General features: G+C 40.2%; 1 protein-coding gene across 2 annotated transcripts in view; it reads right to left on the reverse strand.

Moving 5' to 3' along the window:
- The window catches only part of UBE3D (ubiquitin protein ligase E3D), a 605,228-nt gene that overhangs the window by 315,297 nt on the left and 262,908 nt on the right, over positions 1 to 27,023 (reverse strand). For both annotated transcript variants that reach the window (XR_012074809.1, XR_012074808.1), the window contains exon 10: positions 22,988 to 23,121. The gene's annotated coding sequence lies outside the window, so the exon portion shown is untranslated. The remainder of the gene's footprint in view (positions 1 to 22,987; positions 23,122 to 27,023) is intronic.

Genomic DNA, 27,023 nt, shown 5'->3' on the forward strand with positions numbered 1-27,023 from the left:
ATGCTGTACACCAGAAATTGATACAATATTGTAAACTGACTATACTTCAGTAAAAATTTTTAAAAAATGAACTGTGTGAATACAAACAAGCAGTATCTGAAAGGAGAAATCCAAATAATGAATATGGAACATAGCTTCTATCTCGTTAATAATCCAAGGAATACCAAACAAAGCATAAGTGTTTTGTTTACCTACTAGAAAAGTGTGTTTGACTTGAATATTTGGTATCAGCATTGGCTAGGATGTGGGGAGACCTGCCGGTCATACATATACTACCTGTTGGGAGTAGTTTGATAAAAACAATTTCCCAAATACAAATTTGGGAATTTGCATTAACATTGGAAACTACAGGGGGAAGGGTACATGCTCAGCACGCAAGAGACCCTGAGTTCAATCCCCAGTACCTCCTCCAAGCAGAAATCAATGAATAAACCTAATTACCTCCCCCTCATAAAACAAACAAGAGTAGACACTACAATCTCTGGCCTAGCGATTCTACTTGTGACCCCTAAGGTTGTGATTAGTAGTATGCACGAAGATTTATGCATGCATGAGACTCACAGTTGATAAGAACCAAAACTGGAAAAATATTCAACAATAAGGTAGCTATAAAAGACAGTACAGTCACTCAGCAGAACCTTCTGCAGCCATGAACAAGATGCTGGAGGAAGGTCTGTAAACATGGTAAAAAGCTTGTTACAAAATAAAATACAATTTAACCCCATTTGTGTGGGAAAATATATTCGTAGAAACATGAACATCTAGAAAAGGGTCTGAGGAATAGCCAACAGTGATTATCCCGGGGCGGGGTGGGACGGAGTCAAGGCTAACAGGGTGCCATGTGGTTGAGGGTGAGTGCCTGGGATGGGTCTGTTACATATTCTAACTCTGCCACTGTGAAAACTGTAGCAACTGGCTTATAGATTCCTTATCTGTAAAATGAGAATAATGCTACTTCTTAGGGTTTGGGAAAGGTTTAAATGAGATGATGCTAGTCAAGTACATAGCATAATATCCAGTACAAATAAATACTAAAAGAACTGTAAAGGTTGATCTGTCATTTCCAATTTTCTATGATGAATACGTATTACTTCTATAATTAGTCACTGCAGAAACTGTAAACAAATATAGAATTTTAATTTGTGACATACATACTTAATTACTTAGGAGGGCAATATCCTTATATCCGTAATTTATTCTGAAATGCATCAAAAATAAAGTGGATTGATGGTAGGTATACAGATGTTTATCGTAAAATTCTTTCCAGTTAGTTACATGTTTGATAATGTTGATGATAAAATATTGAGAAAAAGTTATTTCATTTAAAATGTATTACCTTTTTATTGATTTAACTAAAACATACCCACTCATTTTAACAAAGCATATAATAAAGACAGATATAAAGAAAAATTAATAAACTCCCCAACACACTCTTCACCAATGCCTCCACCCTTTAAAGGTATTTTTGGTATCCTTCCATATCTTTATGCTCATAAATTTAAGAGAAGTTTTTTCATAGGATCATATTGTTCACTTTACTTGGCAGCCTGTGTTTTTTACACTTGGGAAAGTAACTTTTAGGGGATGTAATACACAGCATGAGGAATATGGTCAGTAACATTGTAATAACTTTGTATGGGGACAGATGTTACTAGACTTACTGTGGTGACTGTTCCATGATGTATGCAAATACCAAATCACTATGTAGGACACCTGAAACTAATGTAATATGTCAACTACATTTCAATTAAAAAGTAACTTTTACTTTAAAAAACATTGTGAGGTCTCTTACTAATAAACCTATAAGTCACAAATAAATTTTCTTTATAGATAAGATTAACAGTGAGAACATAGCTTCACATATTTTTAAGATTATAGAAAACTTCATAGCAAAATATTTGGCTTTTAAATTGTTTCTATATTAAGATACAATATAACTGGGTATCTGTGAGTCCCACTATCCAGCTAGGGTTTTATACCCACCTCCTTCTCAGGTCCTGAGCCTACTCACCTGTCCCTGTCTGCAGTGGCAGTTTCAACATCATTAGAATTGAGGCTATTTTCTGGAGCCACCCCTCCAGCCCAAGGTAGACAGAAAAACCCATTTGAGATGCACATGCCTCTGAATATGCATAACCACAATTCCTTTCCACAGTTGTACAGAGAATGTGAAGAAAACAAAATAACTGCAAAAAAACTAAATCCATATACTTTGAGTGATGAATTATTGCATCCACCCAATAGAAGTATCTTGTAATAGCCCATAATGAATATGAAAATGAATGCATACACGTATAACTGAATCACTATGCTGTCCATTAGAAACTAACACAGCATTGTAAATCCACTATACTTCAATTAAAAAAAGGAAACATGTAAAGAAAAGAAAAAAAAAAAGCAGAAGTTAGCTTTACTCATTAAGGCACGGATACTTCAGCAAAATCACCAAAAACACTTATGCATTTGCCTGAAAATGTTGTAAAAGAATCAGCTTTCTATGATCCATGAGAAGAACCTACTGAAGCTTTGATTGGACTTGCACTGACTCCATAAATCACAATCTCTGCAATAATGAATCTCCTTTTCCATGGACAGCTAATCTCTTCGTTCAGGTCCTCATTTAATGCCTCATTTATAGTTTTCATTATATATTAAATATATATGTCATTTTATAGTTTTCCCTACAGATCTTGCATAGCTTTTATTAGATTAACTCCTCAGTACTTGATATTTTCTTTTCTGGATATTTCCCAAGTATTTGTTGCCACTGTAGGGAAATGCAGTTGGCTTTTGCACAAAACCCTTATACTCATCCACCTTGTTCAACTCTCCTATTACATCTAACACATTATTTATAGATTATTTTTGGTTTTGTACAGAAATGATCACATCATCTGTTAATGAAGACATTTTAATATTTTTTTTTGAAAAATACACTATAACCATGAAAAGGAGCACAGGTGAGTTGCACAGAAGATCCCTGGAAAAATATACAAGCAACCGGTAACACTGGTCGCTAATCTAGGCTTTAAATAATTTTATACCTCATGTCCTTTTTGAATTTTGAACCATTTTACACAATACCTATTGAAAATAACTAAAATATTTTTTCTCAAAAACAATTCAACCTTTAAGGCAGTTAAGATATGACTGAATAGCAGGACAGGTCGCAGGCTCTCCGGGCTCAGTTACCCGTTTGCCAAGTGCCTTTCATTGGACTAGCCCCAGGGTTATAAATTCGAGGCCTCTGAGTCAAATCCAGCCTGCAGACATGTCTTGTTGGGCTTTCAAAGTGGGATTTTGATTTTCATTTTATCTAGTTGCCAACATTAAAAAGCAGGCTTCAGTTGCAAGTTTAGGTTTCCAGATTTCTTACACAATCTGGCAACCACAGAGCTGAACACTGGCATCCTCCCTGCAGACAGGGTACAGGCTCTCCAGTTTGCCACAGTCCCACTCAGCGGGACTTAGTCATTTCTATGCTCACCTGTCTGGGTCCTGGTGGGCATTTGACTTTGCAATTCCTTGAGGACAGGTCCCTGGTCCCCTCCTGTTGTGACATATTGCTATATATTCTCTGAGAAGCTACATACATAAAGTGTGTGTGTGTGTGTTTCAGTTACCTGGTAAGGTAGGCACCATTTCATTTACGAGAATAACAGCCAACTGGTAAATGATTTTTTTCAAAAAGAGGAAAATTATTACTGACTGTATTAAAAAGTGTGTAGAGAGATGGAAAGCCAAGTGTAAAATACATTTTATTTAAGCATAAAAGCCTAAGTATTTATTATAAACACAATTCAGATGAATTTGATAGCAACTTTCAGTTTCCTCTCAGTAAGAACCGACCATCGACCCTTAACTATGCAAAGGTTCTCAAACCTTAACATATAAAGATTTGCCTGGGAAATTTGTTTAAAAATACAAATTCCTTGCAAATCAAAACCACAATGAAATATCACTTCACACCAGTCAGAATGGCTATCATCAAAAAGTCTACAAATAATAAATGTTGGAGAGCGTGTAGAGAAAAGAGAACTCTCTTCCATTGCTGGTGGGAATGTAAACTGGTGCAGCCACTACGGAAAACAGTATAGAGATTCCTTGAAAAACTAAAAATAGGCTACCGTATGATCTAGCAATTCCACTTCTGAAGGGACTGAAGTAACTCTTATAAGAGTAACTCCTCTGCTGCTTGCTTCCAGTATCTTGGAATATCTATACCAATCTCTGCTTCCTTGGGTTCCCCCTAAAATGGGCAAACATATAGCTAGATTTTGCCCCTCAGTGATTCAGAATCCAAGGGCAAATACAGCATTGTCCAACAGAACTTTCTATGATGATGTTCTGTATCTGCACTGTCCAATATGGTAGCCACTAGACACATGTAACTATTGAGTTCTAAAAATGTAGCCAGTGTACAATCTACAGATTTAATGTGATCCCTATCAAATTACTCAGAACGCTTTGCACAGAATCAGGACAAATAATCCTAAAATTTATATGGAATCACAAAAGACCCAGAATTGCCAAAACAATATTGAAGAAAAAGAATGAAGCTGGAGGAATAATCCTCCGAGATTTCAGACAATACTACAGAGCTATAGTAATCAAAACAATGTGGTATTGGCAAAGAAACAGACAAATGGATCAATGAAACAGAACAGAGAGCCCAGAAATAAACCCACAGACATACGGTCAATTAATCTTTGACAAAGGAGGCATGAATATACAATGAAGAAAAGACAGTCTCTTCAGTAAGTGGTGTTGGGAAAATCAATGAAGTTAGAACATTCCCTCATTCCACACACAAAAATAAACTCATAATGGCTTAAAGACTTAAACATAAGACAAGATAATGACAAATCTCCTAGAAGAAAACATAGGCAAAACATTTTCTGACATAAATCTTAGCAATGTTCTCCTAGGGCAGTCTACGCAGACAACAGAAATAACAGCAAAAATAAACAAATGGGACCTAATTAAACTTATAAGCTTTTGCACAGCAAAGGAAACCATTAGCAAAACAACAACCTACAGACTGGGAGAAAATATTTGCAAATGATGCGACTGACAAAGGCTTAATTTCCAGAATACATAAACGGCTCATACAACTTAATAACAAAAAAACAAAAAACAAACAATCCAATCCAAAAATGGTCAGAAGACCTAAATAAGTAATTCTCCAATGAAGACATACAAATGGCCAATGGGCACATGAAAAAATACTCAGTATCGCTAATTATCAGAGGAATGCAAATCAAATCTATAATGAGGTATTACCTCACACTAGTCAGAGTGGCCATCAATCAAAAGTTCATGAATGATAAATGCTGGAGAGGGTGTGGAGAAAAGGGAACACTCCTACACTGCTGATGGGAATGTAGCTTGGTGCGGCCATTATGGAAAACAGTATAGAGACTCCTCAAAAAAACTAAAAATAGACTTACCATATGATCCAGCAATCCCAATTCTGAAGGGAATTCTAATTCAAAAAGATTCATGCACCCCAATCTTCATAGCAGCACTATATACAATAGCCAAAACATGGAAGCAAACTAAATGTCCAAAAAAAATGACTTGGATAAAAAAGTTGTGGTGTATTTATACAATAGAATACTACTCAGCCATAATAAAGAATAAAATAATGCCATTTGCAGCAACATGGATATACCTAGAGACTGTCATTCTAAGTGAAATAAGCCAGGAAGAGAAAGAAAAATGCCATATGATATCACTCATAGGTGGAATCTAAAAAAAAAAAAACCACTATGAACTCATTTACAAAACAGTTAACAGACTTGCAGACATAGTAAACAATCTAATGATTACCATGGAAAGGGGGTGGTAAGGGATAAATTTGGGAGTTTGAGATTTACAATGTTAGCCACTATATACAAAAATAGATTTTAAAAAACTTCTGTATAGCACAAGCAACTATATTCAATATTTTATAATAACCTTAATGAAAAAGAATATGAAAACAAATATTTGTCTGTATATACATGACTTGGATATTGTGCTGTACACTAGAAATTGACACATTGTAACTGACTGTACTTCAATTTAAAAATGTAGCAAGTTTAAATGAAGACTTAAATTTTATTTCATTCTAATCAGTTTAAATGTAAATAATCACATGTGGCTAGTGGCTATTTATTCAACAGCTCATATCTAAGGTCATTCATTCATGGGCTTTGTATATGGTTATAATTATAGATTTACAGTTTTTAAATATGTTTACTGTCTTTTGGAAGATCCTTCAGGGTCAAATCTGGTTTTCAATCGTTTTTAACTTTTCCAGGGCAAGCTTATAAGTTTCCATCTAGCAGAAACTCAAAAATTGTCTTGCCAAATCAATCTATAACCAAGGCACACTCGATTTAAAAAGTGAAATGGAACGAAACAAAAAATACCCGACACTCCACTACCCTTCTAATCCTAATTCCCAGGCAACCACTTTCACCTCTAGATGTTTTTTCTATCATTGACCTCCTTATTTCTAAGTAATGACATGGTATATCTCTTAATTCAAAACATTACAGATACCTATCAACTTCCTATTACATTTTAGCTCTTACAATGCTCATCTGCTCCCTCATCTTCCTATTTCCTAATAGTGAAATCCCCATGTAATGTTTTCATTGTTATAATATATAGTATATAAATATCATTCACTGCTGAGCCATGGTATGTATCATGGTTACATTTCTTCTCTTGTGCTTTCTGTTTTGCCTGGAGTCATTGCCTCCTCTTCCTCCTCTTCTTCACTTAGCTTGTTTTTATTTGAAAGTAGGCTAAATTATTTATATCCTTCAACAACTTCATAAATGCTTCTCATGCAACTTTCAAACAGTCAAATCTGGCAAATGAACCAGGAACCATCTCCATCCTCCCATTTCAATCTAGTTGGTTTGTTCTCCAGGCCAGATTTATAGTGAGAGCCCTGGGAATTCTCTTTGCTTCTCTCTTGATCACATTTCATGAAATTCTCCCAATCTACCCCTTCATTCAGTGGATCATGCCCGCCAGGAGTTGGCCGTAAGGGAGAAAAGCTGCCTAGGTAGTGAATTTTTGGTGTGTGGCTTTGTATGTCTGAAATAACTTTATTTTATCCTTGAGTGATACTTTAACTGGGTTAAGGATTGGCGGCATTGGAGGAGGGGAGAGAGATGAATCTGCAAATAAGGAAGAAATAATTTTCCCCTAGAACTTAAAGATTTTCTTCTAGTTTGCAGTGTTGTTGAGTGTGCTGATACCACTTTGATTGAGAATCCTTTATACAGGTCTGTTTCTCTCTGGCAGCTTTTAGGATTATATCTTTATCCCTGTTATTCTGAAACTTCACAATGATGTATCTGATATGAGGATATTTTTCACTGACTGTGTTGGGTACATGATGGACCCTTTTAATCTAAAGACCCGTATCCAGGGAAATTTTATTTTATTGTTACTTTGAAAATGTCCTCTCTATCATTTTGTTTCCTCTTTATAAACTTCAGTTTGTTAGGACACTGGACCTCCTGGCTTAAGCCTCTGTCTTAGCTTTTCTCCCCTATTGTCCATCTCTTTTTCTTTTTTTCTCCTGGCTACTTTCCTTGACTTTAATCTTCCAATCTTTATCTTCCCACCTGTGATGAAAAATTTTAAAATTTGAAGTATCATTTTAAATTTCTAGGTGCTCTCTGCTCAGACTATAGTTGTTTCACAGTTCTGCATTTTTATTTCATTTCATTAAAAGATATTAACAAGAGTTAATTTGTAATTTTTCCCCTTCAATTCCCTGCATTGCTTCTGTTAGCTCTGAGTTTCCTTTTTTTATTTATTTGTTTGTTTGTTTAGGTGGGGAGGAACTTTTCATATTGAAGGCTCTACTTAAATGAAGAACAAAGCATTACAATGCTGATTGGAAGTCCTGCTATGCAGGTGGGGCTTGACAACCAGGGAACCTCACTGTAGGGCAATCAAGTGGGGAGCCAGCTCTTTCACTGAGACATTACCAAAGTGTCTTTATTTGTAGGTCTGGTTGGCTTCTGAGTTTCCTAGAGAAGAATCCTTTAATCCCTTCCCTGGGATAGGAGTCTGGTCGCTGGGACTCTCGGGAAGGGCACTAGAGGCCTACTTATTTAATATGCAGAGTTACTTACATTTCCCCCATTTTCCATCCAGAACCCTATCACTGCCCTCCTCTATGCTCGATATCTAAAAGTCCAAAAACCATTTCTGAAATTTCTCCAAGAAATGGATCTCTCAACCCTCATTAGGACCAAAGAGGGGCAGTCACCTGACTTCTCAGAATGAAGGTGGGGACTAGAGTTCAACTGCTCCTGAAACAGACAGACCTCCTGACTCTTCTCCACCCTGGGTGATACCTGGTGCTTCCAGTTTCTCAGAATTCCTGGCATCTGGCAGAATAAGTTACCCAGTCTCACTGGCAACCTCCCCCACCTCCACACACACCCCTTTAGATTCGACCTACTTTTAATCTGCTCAGTGGCTGAACACTCACACCTTCACTTTCCATCTTCATATATTATCATTTGGAGTTTCAGGTATTTCCTAACTAGATCAAAGATAAAATTGAACACCTATAATTTTGCTGTTGTCATTACTGATCTTGTTTTGCAGTGACTTCTGAGAGGAGAATCGGTCAGAGACATCGTTACTTTGACTTCTCATCTTACAACTGAGCATCAGTAGTCTTCTCAGTATAGGAAAGATCATTGTTTATTTTTTAAGAGATGTAGGAAGTTACTCTCTTCTAATTAGAAAAAGCCTATCATATTTGTTTTTCTTCATACTCTCAGCATGCATTTTCATCTAAATGGTGTACTGATTTCCTTCATTACATGTCTGATACATAGACATTAAGAAAAACTATGGCAAGAACTCAAAAAGTAAAGTTCTTTTCATCTCTGGCAGTTCCTTCAACAATTTGAGCTTTATATATTATCCCCATTAGGTGAGAGAGAAAGACACTGAGATAACAGGAAGCCAAAAATTTTAAGGACATTATGCCAGAAGAAGCTAATTATCTACATAGAGGACTGGGGGCTTTCATCCGAAAGTTTTCTTTTTGTAACACCAAGGGGGAAAAGGAACATAATGAGGAAATAAAAGCATGCGGGTTGAGTGAGCTAGGTACCAAACGTGGCCGCGGTGCTGACTTCTTCACAATATTCTGGTGCTATATTCTAACAACAAAAGCATCAACATCTTCCCCTGAGTAAGCAGAAGCCTGTTTGACGCACATGGCTCTCATCCACGCCCCAATGCCACCGTCCTCCTAACCGCACTCCAGTCCACATCCCTCCCGGTCTGGCTGCCACTCATCTCAACCTCCTCCCTCTCTTCCTTTGTCTGAGAAAGTTCCCACCTTGTGATTCGCGTTGAGAGGCAGAGCTCTCTCCCACTCTCCAGACTGAGCCTATCAGAGGCTCACTGTCCCAAGCCAAGCTGCTGGCCTTTGACCAAATCACACGCATCTGCTCCAGCTAGCGATGTCAAGGCGCCAGGATCACGGAGGGAGGGGAAGCCGCTTCTGCAGCCGCGGCTGCGGCGGCAAGATCGGCTCCCCGGCAGCCCGCAGGGCCCGCTGCGCAACCTAAGTGCGGCCGCTAACTCTGCAGCCGCGGTGCCGGGTCCCCATGGACACCGAGCCTGAGCCGGGTCCTCCAGGCTTCTGCGAATTCTCTCCACCACCCATGCTCCTTTTAAGAAATCCCCTTTCTGCTCAAGTCAGCTGGAATTAAGACTCCGAAACATGCACATTTCGAGTTTTAATTGTTGAAGTGACTGAGTAGTGAAGGTGCAAATCTTGATCTAGGAAACGAGGGCAAACACTAGACAGGTGGCTATAATTATCTCCATTAAGGCTCTAGACAGGTAGGTGTTTCTGTATCACAATATTCTTATCAGTTTCGGTAATACAAGCCTGTGTTTTTAGAGTCCCATCCCAAGAAAAAAAACTGCTAATATTCTTCTAATCCTGCAGATTTCAGGGACCAGACTCGAGGCTGGGACGCACGAGAACCAAAGTGAGCAAGCTAGCTGGTCTTCCTCATCTTAACTGCCTAGACCCATTCCTCAGACACCAGCACGCTTAAGGACCACCTCTGGGTCTACATGCCTGCCTTCAAAATGCACATTCAGGCCAGAGAGAGAGAATACACACACGGAGGGAGTTAATAGCTGTGGGAATCATATGAGCTCTCTTTTTAACTAAGCAAAGCTAATGAGTGCCGGAGCCCTTTTCAAAGCAGTACCCAGGTGGTGGTTTCAGGTATCATTACTACAAATAAAGATAGTGTAAGCTTCAGGGGATCAGAGGTCCAAGTCCTGAGAGAATTTTATTTTCTACTCAAGATTTAAATAAGCAACTCAAAACGGAGAGAGAGGCAAAGGAGAAATTTTTCAGTAATGAACAAATAGCTATTTTATAAAAGAAAGTCGAAATAAAATATTGAGAACTCACTTAAGATAATGCAACAAGCACTTCCGGGGGCCAGTGACGCAGATGATACCCCATCAGGACAGAAGAGAATCTAGAGATGAAGGGGGCTGCAGCCCCACCATCCCTCAGAATGACCATCTGGGTGACAGAGGAAAAGTGGAAGAAGGATGTGAAAAAAGGAAGATATCTAAGTATGATGAAAGGCAGAATGTCATAACCAAAAGAGGTGCAGCCAGAAACATTTTTCATGTGTTTTTAATTGTCTATTTCTCATTCCCAATCAAACCCTCCACCCCGGGGCCCTCCACCACTGAGGCCGAAACGCACATCGCTTGCAGGGTGAGGGTGGGTCTGCGTAGAATAAAGAAGGCAAAGCCACACTATGATTTTTTTTTTCCAATTTCAAGCATTCACAATAGACATGAAAACCCCTAGCTTTCAACTGCAACAGCCAGACTCTTGCAAGAGAAAGCCTTTTCCCAGAAATCTCAAAGGTGGGCTTTGAAATACCCATCGGCCCAGCAGAGAGGACTGGATTGTCGAGTTTTAACTACAAACACAGAGTAGGGAGATGGTAGGAGAAGGGCAGGGATTTGAGAGAGGTCCATCCTGAGGCTGAAGGAGGAAATTTAGGACAGGAAGGGAAGGGCCAGAGAGTCGAGATGCCTGTCTTGGGTACCCCTGGGCTGGAAGCCTGGGGTGGGAGGTGGGTAGACAAGAAACAGGTAAGCTGAGAATCTCACAACACAGGAGGCCTGAGCATCACTTCTGGGAACTCTTGGAGAAGACATCCTTGCCCAGGGAGCTGGGCCACCCTGGGCAGCAGGGTCGGATGGGGAGCAAGTTCCGCCTAAGCTAAAAGAATCGGGGATAAACCCCCATGCTCCCCTCCATCACGAAGTGAAAACAATCCAGAAAAATCTGGAGTTCTTTCAGAGGGGTACGAAAGGCTTCTGAGAATAAAAAACCTCAGTGTGAGGAGTCCTCGAGTCTGAGAATGGTATGTTGTGGGGAAAGGGGACACTACAGGGCCGGGAACTAGGGAGTCACCAAAACACTTCACACTGTGGCCCCAGTGGAAGCAGAGCTGAGAGAGAGATACTGGAAGAGAATAGATGGTCAGCAACGCCACCAGGCATACCCCCAAAACAGACACAAAGAGACTCCACAGAGGGCTAGCCAGGCACACCTACCTGACTGCCCCCATGCCCTGAGGGCCCCGGGTTGGGTCCTGCGTGCGCCCCCAAGCTCCTCCCTGGATGCTGGATGAGAGAAGGGAGACTTCTGAGGATACATCCACCCTGGTAGGGGGCGTGAAGCTGAACTGACTCAATTCAGGCCTGATTTAATTAGTGATTGAGTACACCCGAAGTGGCAAAATAAAGTGTTTTCTCCAGCTCCAGCTGATTGGTGGCTGATGAGTTTGTTGGATTCACGTGTAGGAAACCATCTCTATTTCTACACATGGGGTGGTGTGTACATGGGGCCACAATACAGAAGTACACACCAAATGCAGTGGGGAAGTTGAAGGAATTTTACAACTGCATTGGTAAAAAATTGAATATAATCCAGGCTAGACTATATTCAGGTTTTTCTTCTGGTTTTTAAAAGAAATTTTGTGAGCTCCTAAAAGTCTCGTGGGCCCTAGGCACTGCACGTATCATGTCTAATGGATAAACTGGCCCATGTGTGGAAATGCCAAAAGATCAAAATGATGTTTGTTTGTTTTTTTTTAATGATTATTTTTGCCTTAAAATAGGTGGTTTTTACCAGTTAAAGGGCTTGTACTTCCTCAGCTGGGGGAGGTAATTGGACTCAGCAACTGGTCATCAACAGTAATTATTTCAAGCAGAAAGTTTCTAGAAGACCTGAGTATGACATACCCTTGTATTGGTCACATCATAAATCTCCGAGTGGATGTGAGGTGGCTGGCTGAGGCCCTGTCAGCTGCGGGAGGCTGAAGATGGATTCGAGGAAGTGAGCTGTCCAACTGGAAGGCGCGAGGAGCCAACATAGAGCAAAGCAGCACTTCATTGCAGTACAAGCGGGCGGCGGTGCAGGTGTACGCACTTGTCCTTTTATAATGCCTGCGCATGCGTATTGTTCATAATGCTGACTCATGCTGCTAGCGCATGCGTACATTTACTTCTTACCTCATACACATGCAAGTTACTGTGAACTTTGACCTGAGTCCCATGGCCTACGCACTCAAGACTACTGACAGGCCGCAATGGGGCTCATTCCAAAATGGGCTTACATTTTCCTCTGGATCGAAGTTTGGGGAAGTGAAGTACCCTATCTGTTCATTTCCTGCAAACCCTTCACCATAATAGTCCTTTATTCAATAACAACAAAAAATTGAAGGATGGAAATTGAAGGAAGACATTGTATTAAGTTGGTGGGCAGAGGGATTAAGCCAGTATTTTAAGGGAGGGGGACAAGGTGGAACCGATATTTTTAACAGAATTTTTTTAAACTATGTCTTAGTGAATTTATGGGATTTTGACAAGTAGAAATGAGGCGGAGACATTCCAGAAGGCAGAAGGAGGTTGATCAAAGCCTAGGAAGTGGGAGGAGGTGGGAAATGTTCAGGAAAAAATGATGGTCCAATTTGGCTAGAACCTAAGGTCCTCTTCTAAAATTCCACATGTGTTCCACCATATGTGCTTTGTGCTTCAGTGACGGGAAGGGTGTTGTAAACATCGCGGTGTAAAATATATTCTGAGCTGAGTGATGCCTGGAAACGTATGTCCATTCCTTAGAAGCCCTGTTTGCCTCTGCCTGCTTCCTGTCCCTTCCTGCAAATGCAGTAAACAGACTTGCCACCCAGTGATGCCTCCAGTGGGAAATACTCTTCTCTCCTGCTCTGCGAGCAGCCCTAGCCCGCAGAGGTGGGCTCTTCCATCAACACTTCATCCTTTCATCAGATGCTAGCTTTCACCATTCTTCGTGCCCTTATTCCTTGGATGGAGGCTTCACTACGAGGTGGTGGTTCACTGAGTGTGAGGTGGGGTCCAGGCACTTTTATTTTGACAAATCTCCAGAGGTGATCTAGACCTCTCTTTTTTCCCTTTTCAGACTCTCCTTGCCTCCCATTCCTGCATAAAAATTCAGAACACTTTCTGGTACATATTTGGTGTCAATAACTACTCACTGAATGAATGAATGAGTGGACAGGCACACCAATCCATTTTTCAAACTGTAGGTGCAATGGAATCAGCAGGAGGGCTTGTTAAATTACAGATTGCTGGGTCCACCTGAAGCATTTCTGATTCAGCAGGTCTGAGGGAGAAGCTGAGACCATCTCCCTGCTCGCTACCCCTCCCCCTTCCTCCCACCGGGTGATGCCTATGCTGTTGGTGGGGGAGGGAATACACTTGGAGAACGACTGGTCTGGATCAGTATGGAAATATCCTTGAACACTTCAACCACAACCCAAACTGACTGGTGCCTTTACATGTTTTGCCTCCCATCTTCCTGGAAGCTTTTAGAAAAGGATGTTTCCCTACGCTTTCTTACATAAGTTGTATAAGAGCAACTTAATAGCATAAATTATAGGCATTGAAAACTGTTTCTAGAAGATATGGAATTCTGATTAAGAATTCCAGGAATCAGAGACTTCTGAGTAAAATGTGAATTATCTTTTTCCATTCAAGGGTTGATGTTTTAATGATGCAATAAATCAAAAAGCCATGAGAGTTCTGTGATTTTACCCTGGACTGGCTTTCTTCCATATCAAAACAAAAGCAAAAGTCAGGCCACTCCTTCTGGAGCGATTGAGAATTGGATGAAGTGGAGTGTTTCTATTCATTACCTGAAGGAGAATCCATTCTGAGATAGAACTGCCCTGTTTTTTTTTATCCTTACAGGGGAAACAAAACAAAATAACACTGTTTCCACATTTAAGTACCCACAAGGGGCCAAGTTTTTGCTTTGTTTTCCAAGCCCTGTAAAAAGTCCAGAATTGTCCCTTAAGTAAGAAAATCTGTAAAAAAAATTGAGAGGTTTTTTTATTTTTGTTTTTTGCTTTACTTTTAAACACCAATGTTAAATATTCATGTTGGGCCATAGGTTTCCTTGGAAAGATTTTTCTTGCACTTTCCTAAGCTGTATATCCAGTTCTATTATCTGTAGAGTCAGACACCCAAACTTTGTTGGATCTCTGTAAATAAAAAGGATTTACTTTATAATGGTATATATCCTGTTTACCATGTGGATTCTCACTGCTCAGAAATTTAAACGCTCAAATACTCTTGTTCCTGCAAGTTCCTTGAGAGTCATCAATTCCAATTATACCTAACTAAATAAATATTATGGAATTCAGATAAACAATATTTGAGCTACAAAGGCATGCTTTTTCTCTCTCAGAGCCAGACTGCACATGAAATTCCCAATAAAATGCCTGACACAGCTCTGAACTACAAAGCTCCTCACATTTATCCACAGGCCTGATACTGATACAGTCCTACAGTGCACAGAAAGGAGGCTCATAAGGGCAGAAAATATCATTTATCTACAGAAGTGTTCATCGATCTGGGCTTTTTGTTAAAAATCTCACTTATGCAAAGGCTAATGCTCATTAAGCTTAACACAACTTATTCCAGACCTGAGGCTTCAGCTTCAGATTTATTTTCCTTGCTGTACTTTATAAGACGTGAAAAATTAAATACTCCTGTATGTAATTATTATTATTTGTAATTGCAGGTTGTATTTTGTCTACTGATTGCTCCCTGCTGCCCCAGTGTTCCATGAGTATATGTAATTTTACCTCATACTCTAATTACACATTAGAGAATTTTCTATTTATCTGCCAACAGATTACTTTATCAAAATGCAAACGGGCATAGATATCAGAGGCCTTCATAGCAAAAGCAAAAATGGAGCTTCATCAAATCACTTTCAGGAAAGGAAAACTAGCCGTGTTCTCACATAATTCGGTAGAAATTCATAACTTGGTCTCCTGAGTGAACGAGGCTAGCGGAGGTGGGCAGAGGTCAAGAGAGAGAACAGACACCAAGTTCAGGCATGAGAGTGGAGGGCATCAGAACAGATAAGTGTCAAGATAGATAAAGAAGATGTTGACAAGTGAGCAACAGGAGCAAAAATGCAGAATAGGGTTGCAGGTTTGGGAAGCAAAGGTGTGGGATATCCAGGGAAGTAAGGGTACCAACCAGGTGAGCATGCTGAGGGGGCCTGGCTGACTCATAGGGAGGGTGGTGAAGCTGGCAGATCGAATGTAGAGGGTAAGGAAATAAAGTTAGAGTCAGGGACAGGCAGCCAAGGCTATGACTGTATAACTAATGGAGATGCAAAAGAGTGAAGATGGAAGCAAAACAGACAATCCATTTTGACTCTCCTAATGAGCCTTAATTAATAGCTCTGGCTGAGCCCCTCCCATGACAGAACACAGTATCCTCTAGAGCAGCTTGAAGAAGCTATCAGGATGCAGATCAGCTGTTAACTGACTATATCGCTTGAGTTTCTGTTAGCTAGTTGTTTTCCATTGCATGGGTGAATGATCAAAGATGTGACTCTGAATCACCAAGTGAACAGGATACCAAAAAAGGAAAAAAAACCTATGAACTGTATTTATGTTACTAGCAGCAACTGTCCTTAGGGAGGGTTAAAATTAATTTTTCAGGAGATCCCATTACTAAGTGTTTAGGACATCTCTGCATAACATTTTGAATTCCTCAGGCAAGCAGTCAGGCTAGGTGTAGAAAAACCCCCCAGCTGCCCTGTATTCACCTGTTGTCTTCACTAACAAATGAATGTTGAATTCAAGCCTTAAGTTAGTGGCCCTCATCCAGCTGGTATGTTTGAATTATTCAGGAAGATTCTGATTTAAATTCTGATTTGTCTGGGGTAGAGAATGAGCATCAGTATTTCTCAGAAGCTCCCTGTAAACCCTCCTGCACTACTGGTGGGAATGTAGTTTGGTGCAGCCATTATGAAAACCAGCATGGAGATTCCTTTAAAAACTAAAAATCAACTTACCATATGATCCAGCAATCCCACTCCTGGGCATATATCCAGTGAAATCTCTAATTTGAAGAGTTGCATGCACCCCAGTTTTCATTGCAGCACTATTTACAATAGTCAAGCCATGGAAGCAACCTAAGTGTCTACTAACAGATGACTGGATAAAGAAGATGTGATAGGTAGATAGGTAGATAGGTAGATAGGAAGAAAGAGAGAAAGAAAGAGAGAAAGAGAGAAAGAGAGAAAGAAAGAAAGAAAGAAAGAAAGAAAGAGGAAAGAAGGAAAGAAAGAAAGAATAGAATACTACTCAGTCATAAAAAAAGAATGAAACAATGCCATTTGCAGCAACATGGATGGACGTGGTAATTGTCAGACTAAGTGAAGTAAGCCAGAAGGAGAAAGAAAAATACCATACGATATTACTTATACATGGGATATTTTTTAAAAAAGACAAATGAACTTATTTACAAAACAGAAACAGACTCACAGACATAGAGAACAAACTTATGGTTTCCAGAGGAGAAAAGAGGGTAGAGGGATAAAGTGGTAGTTCAGGATTTGCAGATACAAACTACTATATATAAAACAGATAAACAACAAAGTTCTACTGTATAGCACAGGGAACAATATACAATACCTTGTAATAGCCTGTAATGAAAAAGAATATGAAAGGGAATGCACACACATACACACACACGTATATATATATATATATAACTGAATCACTGTACTGTATACCAGCTATACCAGCAATTAACACAACAGTGTAAACCAACTATATACTTGAATTAAAAAAAAAAAGGAGCTCCCCTGGTGACTATAAGGGTTGAGAACTACTGCTACGCAGAAGTAACCTCAGAGTAAAACACGACTCTGAGTGCCACAATATTAAAGTATGTCCTAGGAGGTAGCCAGGATTTTGCTGCTTCCTAGGACCTTACACAACCTTTGCTTTTACTTCTTTGTATAAAAGAAGGCATGTGGTGACTTTGGCCAATATCAAGAACATGGTTCACCTCCTGAAATCCCTATGACTCTTCTTTCAAGAAAACGAAATACGAGAACTTGTTGCGTAATCATACTTTGTGAATACATCCGATAAGTTTCCATTGTTTCCTAGGCTAGTACTGATGGTGTTGTCGCACCTCCGTTCATTATGAGTTGTACAGTCTAATTTACCCTTTCAGTTTCTGAGTATGTATCCAATGCTCTGATGTAACAGAAAAGCAGGAAATGTCTCTCACAGAGATCTAAAGCAGTGGGGTGTTTTAACCAAGGCAATTGTTAAGAAGCAAAGAAATTGTTTCACACCCAGGAGAAATAGATGTTACATCAAAGAATGCTTTCTTAAAAGTGACATTGGCAAAAGGAGATAACACAAACTTTTGCAGACTCAAGAAAGTCATTTTGAACCAAAAATAGAGCTACCATATGATCCAGCAATCCCACTCCTGGGCATATATCCAGAAAATGATGAAAAAAATGAGGACTAGCCTTACATTACTACAATCTTTGTGGACTGGGAAGAGGAGGAGGAGGAGGATCTAGAAAAGAAACAGAATGAGTGGTGAGTAAAGCACGGAAAAGCCACAAGAAGATGTTTCCCAAAGGCAAGTGAAGAAAAGGCTTTAGGAAAGGAATACCCACGTGTGTCAAATGCTACCAAGAGCTCAACTGAGATGACTCTTTCCTATTCTCTCTCCTCAAACTTGTTCCTCCCCAAGTATTCATTGGCTCAGTAAATGGCATCAACATTTAATCAAATAGTCAGACTAAAATGCTTTGACTTATTCTTAATTTCTCTATTCCTGTCATCCTCCACATCCCATCCACAGCAAATACTACTGACTCTAACTTCACAATTCAAGCCAAATCTGATCACTTTTCATAAACTCTCCTTCTTCCATTTTAGTTCAAACCACAACCATCTCTCCCCTGGACCGTGGCCATGCAACTTTGTCTCCTGCTGTTTTATGACTTCCATTCATCACATAGTAGCCAGAATGATCATTTTAAGATGTAAATAGGGTCACAACCTGTAGAATGGAGGAGCTATTGCTAGAAGAAACAGTGGAATCCAATGTCTCCTGCTCCTGATAGTTCCTGATGGTATTAAGGACAAGATAAGAAATGGGCCTAGTCTGTTGATACCTAGAGTCCAAAGTAGAACATAGTCCAGGATGCCTCTTAATTGTGGTAACAAATTCCTAAAGAGAAAACCTGGACTTGTATCCTGAAAAAGGTGATAAAAATTACAGCAAGGTAACAGAGCAAAAAAATGATATACCAGTTGATGGGCAAGAAACTAAACCGTAGAACAAGGTATGAAGAGGAGGAGTGGGAGTGGGACATGTGAATCAGTGGACCAGATGTGTTCTGCGTCACCAAAGCACCTTGTCTAGGAGTTATTCCAAGTCACAGCACCTGATGAAAGCCGCAGGTGGCCATGCTTATTAGGTGTGATTCTCCCAACCAGGGTGATTGTTCCATGGACCATGATGATGGAGTGGGTGAGAGGCAGTCATATTCTTCTTGTAGAAAAGTGCACTGGGATGCTGGGAGCCTCAGACTGTTGTAAGACAGAGACAGGAAAGCTCCTGGGTGGTGAAGTTCTAGGAAGTCTATGGACTGAAATTTACTTCTCATAGTTCTGGAGGCTGGAAGTCCCAGGTCTGGGTGGCAGCATGGTTCTGGTGAGGGCCCTCTTCCAGGTTGCAGAATTCTTGCTGTGTTCTCACAAAACAGAAGGGGCTAGGGAGCTTTGTGGGATTTCTTTTATAAGGGCACTAATCCCATTCATAAGGGCTCCATCCTCATGAACTAATCACCTCCCAAAGCCTCCATCTCCTAATGCCATCACATTGAGTGTTGACAGTTCAACATACGAATTTTGGAGGGACACAAACATTCAGATCAAATAAAACAGCTAGAAGGGAAGTGGGTGGTCTGGGTGTATTACAGAGATGGAATTCTAAGGCCTTTAGATGTTTTCCATGCTCTTAGTACTCAACTGATATGGGAAGGTGGGTTGGGACAGTTTACTGTCTTTACTTTTTTACACCAAGAGAGATAACCTGGTGATGCACGAACCCATTGCTTTGGGATGCCTCTCGCCTTTGGGCTAAGCAGGGCAAAGGTGAGGCCCTTGGTTGGTTCTACTCTAGGCTACTTAGTTTGGCTCTACTCTTGCCTTTGGATGAAAGAGGCTAAAGGGAAAGCCTTTAGATATACAAACAGGTCGCCCAGTCTTTCTGAAGTGAGAGACCCAGAAGGAACCTGTAGAAAATATTTGTCTAGATGCCTACAATGAGGAGTTCTTTGCACATCCAATCACACAAAATGTGTTCAAATGAGACAGTACACCTTGTCTCAATATTCAAGGCCAACAGCATCTGAATATAAGGAGCAAAAACAAAAACCCAACAAATTATAAGTCACTCAAAATATATTTTTAAAATAATAAGCACGATAAGCTAAAGGAGGAATTCTCAAGGAAAAGGTGAGAATATTGTATGCTCCGTGAAAACATTGAAACACTTCTCAAAAACAATTCAAATGGCAAGGTACAAAAGTAAAGGGATTTTAGGACAGGTTAGTGATGAAAGACTGAGGGTAACCGTCCCCAAAAGGGAGCTTGCTGTCTACCAAGGAAGGGGCAGGAAAAACACGAAGTCAGCCTATATGAGCCAAGGAAAGGCCACAGGCGGTCAGAAAAATCAAAGAAGCACCAATTTTTTTGTGATCTGGTTTGAGCATTGTAAGACATAAACACGTCCTTGATGGAACATAACATAAGGGATTTGGCAGATAAAATCTTGATTCTGTTTTGTAAAGCCGTTTGACATTGAAATGTCAGGGGTTTTATTTATGTGGATATGAATTTGAGTAAGTGCATTAGTGTTCTACTCCTGCTGTAACAAATTACCACCAATTTAGTTGCTTAAAACAGCATATCTTTATTACCTGACAGTTCTCGAGGTCAGAAGTCCAGGACAGGTCTCGTCAACTGAAATCAAAGTGTCAGCAGGGCTGCCTTCCTTTCTGGAGCCTCCAGAGAATAAGTTTTGTTGACTCTTCCAGCTTCTTGAGGCTGTCAGCACTCTTTGGCTCACAGCCCCTTTTTCCATTTTCAAAGTCAGTAACATCCCATCTCTCTGACATTTTCTGTGATCGCACCTCTAGGAAAGGGTCTCTGATTTTAAGGACTCATGGATTAGACTGGGCCCACCTCCCCATTTCTAGGTCCTTAACCTTTTTTTTTTTTATTGAAGTATAGTTGATTTACAATGTTGCAGGTATACAGAATAGTGATTCAATTATATATATATATATTTTTTTCTTTTCCAGATTATTTTCCATTATAGGTTATTATAAAGTATTGAATATAGTTCCTTGTGCTATATAGTAGAACCTTGCTGTTTATCTATTTTATATATAGTAGTTTGTATCTGTTAATCCCAAATCCCTAATTTATCTCTCCTCCCTCTGTCTCCTTTGGTAACCATAAGTTTGTTTTCTATGTCTGTGAGTCTATTTCTGTTTTGTAAAAAAGTTCATTTGTATCATTTGTTTAGATTCTACATATAGGTGATATCATATGATATTTGTCTTTCTCTGACTTACTTCACTTAGTATAATAATCTCTAGGTCTATCCATCTTGCTGCAAATGGCATTATCCCATTCTTTTTATGGCAGAGTAATATTCCTTTGTGTATATATACACCACATCTTTATCCATTAATCTGTTGATGGACATTTAGTTGCTTCCATGTCTTGGCTATTGTAAATAGTGCTGCTATGAACACTGGGGTGCATGTATCTTTTTGAATTACAGCTTTCATCTTTTCTGGATATATGTCCAGGAGTAGGACTGCTGGATCATATGGTAAGTTTATTTTTAGTTTTTTTCAAGGAACTTCCATGTTGTTCTCCATAGTGGCTGCACCCATTTACACTCTCACCAACAGTGCAGGAGGGTTCCCTTTTCTCCACATCCTCTCCAGCATCTATTATTTGTAGATTTCTTGATGATGGCCATTCTGACCAATGTGAGGTGGTACCTCACTGTAGTTTTAATTTGCATTTCTGTAATAATTAGCGATGTTGAGCATCTTTACATGTGATAGGTCCTTAACCTTAATCACATCTGCAAAAGTCCCTTTTGCCATGTAGGGTCACATATTCACAGGTTCCTGGAATTAGGTATGGAGCCGTCATTCTGCCTACCACAATAAAGAAAACGGAATCTTCTTCAGAATGAGTTAAGCCCACAACTATCTTCACATCGTCCAGATGTCATCAGATGCCCAGGTCTTCTCCCCAGACTGATGAAGCATTTTCCTTTCTGCTTGTAGCCCATAAATTCTAATGTCCTTCGAACTGTCTTCTTTAATTTACTACAGGAGATGGTGCCTTCTCTAGTCCACTGAATAAAAATTCACTCAGTGTATCGCTTGATATATTTGCTGCTCCTTGTACTCAGTTAAAATATTGTCCTTAAGAACTTGTTTTTCGTCCTTTGTTTAATCTACATACACAACTGTTACATCAGGCCCTCTCCCAGAGGCCAGTGCTGGATATTTAACTCTCTGCAGATGACTTCCACACCACCATGGAGGTAGAGGATTTTTATCGATGCTTTTATCATTTAACAAGCACATGGTAAAACAAGTATGTACTTTATAGACAGAAAACAACAGATAAGTGGTGTTTTTAAGTCCAGCTATCAAAACACCTCAAATTAGGTGAAGTTGGAGAAAAGAACTTTCCAAAGCAAGTCACTAAAAATGTCCTTTAAAAACAATTTTTGGCATGCCTAAAATACAATTTTCTGCGCACACGCATTTGCAAAAATTCATTTGCTACTTCAAATGAGATGCTCCATTAGTGATCTCCTTTGGTCCTCTACCCAGCAGAGGCAGATCACAGATGCCACAGGAGAGTGGAGCTGGAAGGGAACTCTGAAATCTAGTTTCTCCATTTTACAGATGAGGAAACAGAGGCTCAATAAGGAGAAAAGAATGAAAGCATGAGAATCGCATTGGTTTTATGGGTGAAAATCCAGGTTGGGTCGCCTGTATTATTCAGAATTAGGACCAAAAAGAATTACTTTCACATGGTTGAAAGAAAGAGAAAAAAAAAAAAGAATTAGAACTAAAAAGGGAAGATTCTCACACTCTCAGACTTCCATATGGCAACAGCCCTGTCAAGCTTAACCTTGAGAATGGATAATGGCCGCAGGCCAGTGGGGCAGAAGGCAGAGAAGAGAGGGGTGTCCCTCATGCAGATGGAGTACCGGAACCCGCACACGGCCCCGTGGGCAAAGACGGTTCAGCATCATTTCCCCCCAAGAGTCTTAGTTAAACGTTTTCAATCACTGCTTGCCTGATTTTTAATAAACAGGAAAGCTGATCATCTTTCTTCTGAGACTGTTATCTCTGGTGCTAAAACAAATTTAAATCAGTATGCTGTGTCATTGTATGTTTTCACCCACGTATACAAACACAGGAGCAAACAGCTAACTCCGCCCACAGCCTGTCCCCACCTCTCACCTCTTCCTCGCCCCTCTTCTCACACACTTGTGACAGCTGTGAAGATGCCAGGCAGTGTTTTCCATCACGATCCACTCATGCCCAGCTCTGAAATCTTTGTTCCCATGTGTTCTCCTGCCACAGATCTCCTACAGCTGAAGACAACAGGAAAATGAGAAAATAGAAGAGTTCATTAGACAAACTGAACATCCCCTCACATGCAGTGATGAAAGTTTAACTCAGTTTTATTCCACTTCCAAGCACAAGTTTCACACAGAATTTGCTCCCGTGTTTTCACTCTCCCACTACCCATCAATCTAGGAAAAGGCTCCGGGACGTTTTTTTCCCCAGCCTTACCGAGGTATAATAGAGAAATGAAATTGTAAGATATCTAAAATATAAATGTGATGACTTGATATACATATACATTGTGAAAAGATTCCTTCCATGCAGCTAATTAATACATCTGTCACTTCACATACTTACACTTTTTCTTTCTTTTATTTTTCTTTTTGGTGAGAACATTGAAGCATTACTCTCTTAGCAAATTTCAATTTTATGCAATACAGTTATCAATTATGGTCACATTTTACACAGTAGGTCCTCAGATATTACACATCTTAAGACTAAAAGTTTGCACCCTGTTACCAACCTCTCCCTATTCACTCCAGCCCCCATCCTGTGGCAACCAATTTTCTACTTTGTTTCCATGAGTTTGATTTTTTTTTAAAGATTCTACATATAAGTAATACCATGTAGTATTTGTCTTTCTCTGTCTGGCTTATTTCATTTAGCATAATGTGCTCCAGTTTCATCTATGCTGTTAAAAATGACAGGATTTCCCCCTTTTGAGGGTTGAATAATATCTCTGTGTGTGTGTCACATTTTATTGAACTACTCATTCATTAATGGAAAATTAGATCATCCACATCTTGGCTATTGTGATTAATGCTACAATAAACATGGCAGTACAGATGTCTCCTGGACATAACAGTTTGGGGTTTTTTTTGGATATATACCCAGAATGAATTGCTGGATCATATGGTATACCTGTTTATAATTTCTTAAAGAACATCCATACTACTTTCCATGGTGGAAAAAAATTCCCACCAACATCGTACAAGGGTTTCCTTTTCCCCATATCCTTGCCCATTTTTGAATTATTTTTGTGTGTATGTGGCGAGGGGCTGTTGTTTCTTTTTTGTTTGGGGGTTTTGGGGGTGTTTGGGGTTTTTGTTTTTTGTTTTCTTTTGTTTTGTTGGATGGTGGGAGATGGTGAGCCCCGGGGAACAGACAGAATGAGTGCTTGTGCCCTTGGAAGCAGCTGCTCCTGATTTGCTATAGTCTTGCTAGTCTCAAGGACACAAGACTCTGGCTTTCAGAGCTGGATGTTTTGGGGGCCTGGCCCTCAGTTGGGAATCTTAAAAGTCAGGATGCTAAGTGTGGGTTCCAAACCCTCCACTCCTCAGGGAGGAGCAGGGAGTTGGGAGCTCCCCTACCCTCATCCCACAGCTTGTACGGTGCTGTGCCAACGTTTATGGCAAGAGTGTGTTCCAGCCTTTCCTACTCTTTTCAATGTGGGTATTTTCTCATTTTTCCATTGTGTAGGAGTCACTCAGCTAGTTTCTGGATTTCTCTCAGAGGTAATTGCTCTGTGTGTGGCTACAGATGTAAAGCTGTCAGTGCGTCTGTGGGAGGAGAGGCATTCAGGAGCCTCCTGTGTCAGCATCTTGGTCAACCTCTCTCTCCTCCAGAGAGTTTTTTTTAGTTCCCTAGGAATCTCTTTATTTCCTGGGTCCTTCTTGCAAACAAAAACTTTACAAAGTTTGAAAGAGCTGAGAGTCAAGTTGGGAGAAAGGGCAGAAGAAATCCATACACAGAGCATACCAATATTACAAAGCGGTTTCTGAGAAGTGATCCTTTTCAATAAATGCTCGCTGCTGCTCCTGCTGCATCTCAGGCTCTGTGATGGGCGCTGGGATACAGCGGTGAAGACACGTGCCTGATCCAAGGACTTTTGAATCTATAGACAATTGACTAAGACTAAATCTTCTAATGAAAAGAAATGGTCTAGAATTAAGGTTGAAATAAACTTTATCATCTGCTTTGGATGTGAGGTCAAGACAAACGTTACCACCTGAGGTGAACCAGCGTTTGCTCATGTACAAACATTTGTAGAATTAAAATGTCGCCTTTTCCCCTTTTCTGCCTCCTCTCTAGAGGGGCTAAAGCTCTCTTTATCATTTAAATAACTTCTTGAACCTAAGGCAATATCAGAAATATAGTACATATTCAATAAATTCTTGATGCATAAAAAAAAATGAAGAAGCAGCTTCTGCACTAAGATTTATTTTGTATTTCACCCAGGAAGGTCCAGGAGCCCTTTAAGATCGAAAGCCAGCACAGGATTGACAGACACAAAATAAAGACGTGTCAAAAGAGCAATGCTGGGAAAGGCATATAGACGATCTGCTCACTAGAACTTTGATTAAAGAGAGTGAATCAGGTGGTGGACAAGCCAAAGTGAGAAACAGAAGGTCTGTGGCCCCATCCCCTGAGTCTGACTTCTTACTAAGCCCACTGTGTATGAATTTCTAGCTGTCAATATTCTGGACCACTCTCTTCTAAGCCCTTGGGATCTTCCGGCTGCCCTGGAATCAATGCGTTGCTCACTGAATTCATCCAGTCTGATTCCTTTCTTTGACTCTGCCCAGTTCCTCCCTCGGGCCCAGACACTCATCAGACCTTTCCTTGATGGCATAAACTTCCCTCCACAGGAAAAGGACACACAAATCATAAAAGGAGCCAAGAAAGGAGACAACAAAGGAATCATCCTAAAGGTAAGAGAAGTAACACAATGTACTATCATGCAAGGGATGTGCTGTTAAAAGGGTGAGGCAGGGCGGTGGGGTGGAGGGGGAGACTTCCAAGTAAAGCGTGAGTCTTTACAGAACAAGAGCTTTGGAGACAATGTGCCAGATTTGCTCTGGTAAACAACTCTGCTGTTTACCAAGTGGGTTAACTTGAACCAATTACTTCATCTTGGGTCCTAGAGCTTCCATACATAAATAATAACAATACCACTTATCCTCGTGGCAGTCTGTGAAGACTAAATAAGTTATTACTTTAAATATCTGGCACATAATATGTTCTCTGTTAAAGTTGGCTAATATAGTAATACTAATGTCACTTCGATCCTTGACCCTTTCACAAGTGCATGAACACACGTAAAAGGTCTTAAAGTTTGCATTTATAATTGCCCAGTTTTGCCATTTTTCTTCCCAAGGGACACAAAATACATTGCCTCCAGAAGAGAATAGAGGAAAGGAGCCTGCTTTGCCCTCTTCATTCACAATAACACATGCTCCCTCTAAGAGGGAAAGAGTTTGACAGATTATGATGTATAGTCCTTGTCAGGAGTGCAAAACAACCTTGCAGTAAATCAGTTTTTAATTTGTGGTTTTGAAAAACTGGGACTATGCTTTAAAATTCTCTGAAATTATTCACTGGTGAGGATGTGATTCTAGGGACATAACTCTCTCCCTTTCCCCAGTGGCAGCAACTCCCCAAAACAGAGCAAGCAGAACTGGTCTTCATGTTGTAGATGGGGTACTGTGGAACCTCATCTTCCAACCTGTAGGCTGGGTAGGCTCCCCTCCAGGGGAGTCCTTTTTGTCACATTAAAAGAATGGTAGCTGTGGCTCTGTCCAGCAGCGGTCGGAGCTGAACGCACCCGGGCTGCTGTTTCTGCCCTCACATGGTCTCTACTCAGTTAATGCCCCTGAATGATAGCAACAAACATGAAACGGGAGTGGGAAAGGACTGGATATAAGGGTTGGGGGGTAATCAAACACAGGTGGGTTTTAAATTTTTTGAAGTTTATGCCAGAGTCAGTAACAAGAAAGGACCAGAAGATGAGTTCCTGGGAGGGGTGACCCCCTGGGCACAGTACAGGAATCTTGAATGGGAGCCTAGAAGCCTCAGATGGTGAGAGTGCCAAGGAGAAGATGAATGAATGAAAGAAAAATACAAATCTTGTCCAGAAAAGCCAGGCCAC

Source organism: Vicugna pacos, chromosome 8 (genome assembly GCF_048564905.1).
Source record: "Vicugna pacos chromosome 8, VicPac4, whole genome shotgun sequence".
Classification (NCBI taxonomy): domain Eukaryota; kingdom Metazoa; phylum Chordata; class Mammalia; order Artiodactyla; family Camelidae; genus Vicugna; species Vicugna pacos.